A 4090-nucleotide genomic window follows, 5' to 3' on the forward strand; every position below is an offset into this window, starting at 1 on the left:
CTTGTCGGGAGCCGATCAGGAATTCTCACATGTGGTTTCTGGTGTTGCTAATAACCCCCCTCACACACACTGTGACGGGTTTTGTTATATTCATGACTTTCAGAAGATACTCCACGGTCAGCCTTGGCCTTTAAGGCTATAGTTTGGCAAAGAATTAGCAGTGTCAGGTTCCGGAACGGGATGGTGAACAGTAATTACAGCGAGGCCGCGGCCCCATCAAGATCCCCCCCCGTTGTCAGTTGGTCAGTGCCGGGATTGGCAGCAGGCGCTCCTGCCTGAGAGTCTCCAGAGTACCCATTAGGATGGAGGCCCGGCGTCCTTATCAAGCCAACCCCTGTGCTCTTCCAGTTCGCAATTACAGCATGGTCTGCACATTTGTGGAGCTCACTGTTGTTGTTAGCGTCACCTTAGTCTACAGCCTCCTTAATAACCGTAAGTCAGTAGCGAGGGCTTGCAGGGGCCGCAGTTGCCAGGGTGAGACGTGCGCGGCGAGTTAATGACGAGAGTTATGGCTGTTGTGTGATGTTACATGAGAGCTGATTGGGAGAGAGACCGTGACCTTGTGTTCTGCAAGCTTGATAATTGTTCTAGGTTCATACGGATCAACGGATCATAGAGCGTTATATTCAGAATGGGTTTCTGTGAGGTAGCCTTTTCCATATTTTTGGTCATAACATTTATTTGCTGATACTACTAAAGTTGTCAATATGTGAAATTAAAATTAGCACGGGAACCGAAAGGTTTCCCCGATTGCCTTCTGCATTTCTTAACACAAAGTTCTTCAGATCCTCCATCTGCCCTTGTTTGATTATACTCATCCTCTAGAGAGAGGTGGAGCAAAGGAAAAAAAAAAATGCTTTTTGAGTTTCCTCCACCATTTCCCCCGCAACAAAATAAGACGTTTCATTGCATCTAACCAAACGAGCTGGGTGGGAAAATTGCCTTTTCAATAATCTACACTGAAACCTCCACTGCCTTTTTCATCCTGAAAGGTTTTCTGAAGGTTGTTGTTGGAGAATAAGGCGGCTCCTATACCACCCGCAGATAACAATCATCTTTCCAATTTGTTTGAGATTAGGTCATACGGAAACAGCGTTTCATAAACACGCAGGGTCGCCATCAACAGCCTATAAAGGAAGGCAGGGTGAGATTGACATAGCGCTAGTGGAACCAGGAGGAAAACCAACAAAATTACACAGCTCTTCATTACTAACTGGGGGGGGGGGGGAAAATGACTCCCACCCGTTCTTCATTTCCAAAACAGCATGACCCCGGCTAGAAGTTTGATTCAGATCACTAAACCCATTTCTCAATATAATTAATATCTGAATGAACAATTGAGTCTTTGAAATAACACAATGGTACATATGAAAAGTTTGGTAAAACCAAATTTAGAGAGCCAAATGATGATGTTGATTCTCTGAAGACAAACAAGGAAATGAAAGAAACACGAACCTTTTTATAGCCGCAGCAACTGATTCTCATCAGGTGTGTGAGATGAACCCAGGTGCTCTCAAGATCCCCCTGAAGCAACCTCAAGTTTATAGTTCTTCGAAACCATCTGATTTGGGGGGACTCAGCAGATTCACGCCGATTCCTTCAGAGCATAACTTTTGTTAGACTATAAATTAAAAAAAAAAATACGAGTAATTGAAAGGTTTATAATTCCCTTGAGACAGAACCAGATGACCATTCATCACCGTTCATTTTGCCAGACCGGGTCAGTCAGTGTCTCCAAAAGGCTCCATAAATCTGTCGATGATGATTCAACAAATGATTCACCAGTTTAATTAATTGTATTCGTGACCAGTAAACCGCATAAGCGCTGGAATCTTTTTAAGACTTTAAATCACTTTTACTGGTCAGGTGACTCTTTGCTGTGATTTTCCTTGCACGGTTGACCTCCTCGACGAGGGTCTTAAACGGGCATCTGGTAGAAGTTATCCAACCACTTCAAAAGAACAGAGTTCACAGACCTAAACGCTGCAATGAATCCCGATGGCCACGCGGCAGATCACTTGACGGGGTCAGATTTGCGACGGGACATTAATGCGATCAATGAGGTGCTAATTGCGTGTCTCGCTGACGTTCTTTCCATCCCGATTGTCAATACTCTGCCGGGTAAGGTTGTGACTCCATATTAAAGGTTTTAATTGCCCTAACCTTCACTAATCCCCAATGTTATTGCATGGGTATTTGCATGATTATGAAAGGTTTAAACAATAGAACTAATGCAAATATCACAGAGGATTACCTTAAAATTAAAGCAGTGGGTTAATGATGAAAGCGCAACCAGCATGTGGACTTAGTACTAAAATGGCCCCTTGAGATACAACCGGCCCAAGTTATTAAGAAATTGTGCATATACAGATATATATTCTTTATCTTCTGCTAGAAAACTTTGGATTTAATGCCATTTGTCTGTACTTCCAGAGACGATTTAATAAACTGGCTAGTTTGAGAAAGCTAAATTATTAGCTATAGCATGAAATCAAAACAGGCTTGTGGTAGACATATCTATTTTTATTTCAACTCAGAACAAATCATTATAGTGCTGTTGTACTCTTCCTGGGAACTGACTAATTGTTCAAAGAGTCAAATTCGCTCGGGTCTTACACTCAAATCAGACCCAAAAATACAAAATCCATTATCACCGCAATAAAGAGCTAATGACCCAACAACTGGAATTTATTTGCCAGGGCGGCCATCTCCTTGAGAGGGCCAAAGGATAAGGAGTCATTAAAGCAGTGTTATCTGGTCCAGATAGCATTGGCATGTCTGTAAAGATCATTATTTTTGCCCCTGGAGCCGTTTGGCAACGGAGAGCAGCGCTAACTCCAGGGTCAGCATTAACACAGGGATGAAGAGGCTAACGATACACAGCCTGGCAGCTAATACTTTTTCTAAACGCTCTTAATGACTGTCGATTTGGACGTGGGAGAATTTGGGTTTTTCTTTGTGATCAAGCAACTCGCTTTGGCTATGAGCGACGTGGCGCAGTTCTTTAAAGGTTCTTTACTTTTCTCAAGGTTCTATCTTATTTATCAATCAATGGGTGAAACAAAAACAACACGGTATTCAAAATGCACATCTTGTATTTGCGCTAATAGCCGTCACGTTGCAATGTATCACCGCTGTCACAAAAGACAACACAACGCTAATGACGCTAGGCTATCAGAGCAAGGCTACGAAGAGGAAACTAACATCTGACTCCGGAACAGTCGAGGCAAAATAACACATGACACATGTCTGCCATTAGCAGGAATCCTCCCTGCGGTTGCCACACTTTCTTTTAATTTCGCTCGGCTGTAATCTCCCATCGACTCAAGTGTTTTCATCTACTAAAGGACTTTCAACAGCTTGAGCCTAATCAAAGACGTTCTTTCTTTTTTCCTCGTGTCTCTGGATAAGGAAATTCAATTAGCTTAATTGGGCTGGATATTATCCTCGGCAATGCGATGGAAGCATCGCTTTCACCAAAACTACACAGGGCACTTTAGAAGCACCTTGCTAATTGGCGCAATAACTTTAATCCAAATGTTTTACCTCAACATTCCAGATGATTCCAAATTGAAATCCAGGTAATTAGTAGAAATAACCCCCCACGCACGAGGAGATCACTCCATTCCATCTTGAAGGCTGCTGACGGCAAAATAGAAATTGAAGCATTCTGTTTCACGCTTGACAAACAATAAGACCAAAATAGAAAATATTTTACTTTGTTTTTTACAACTGCAATTACTTTTCTTGAATGCCAGTTTGTGATACTTTAAAAAATAGATACTAATGTGACCTATAACCTGGTCAACACAATTGAAAAAAAGGGAATACAAAATAATATGGTTGCAAAAGTGAACACACCCTTTTATAACTGGACATGTGACTGTTTGGAATTAACCAATCACAAGGCCTCAAATTCACTTTGAGATTTCATGAGGGTTCCTTCCATCTGAGCAAGGCTGAAATGGATTTTTTTTTCGCCCCACCCCCCAAGCATCAGAGACAACAAACTAAGGAAATTATTGCACTTCAAATCAGTCATATATCATAAGCTGCAACATGCTCCGTTGGTTAGGGTAATAGACAGAGA

This window comes from Syngnathus leptorhynchus, chromosome 21 (genome assembly GCF_054491065.1).
Source record: "Syngnathus leptorhynchus isolate UIUO chromosome 21, UIUO_Slep, whole genome shotgun sequence".
NCBI lineage: Eukaryota > Metazoa > Chordata > Actinopteri > Syngnathiformes > Syngnathidae > Syngnathus > Syngnathus leptorhynchus.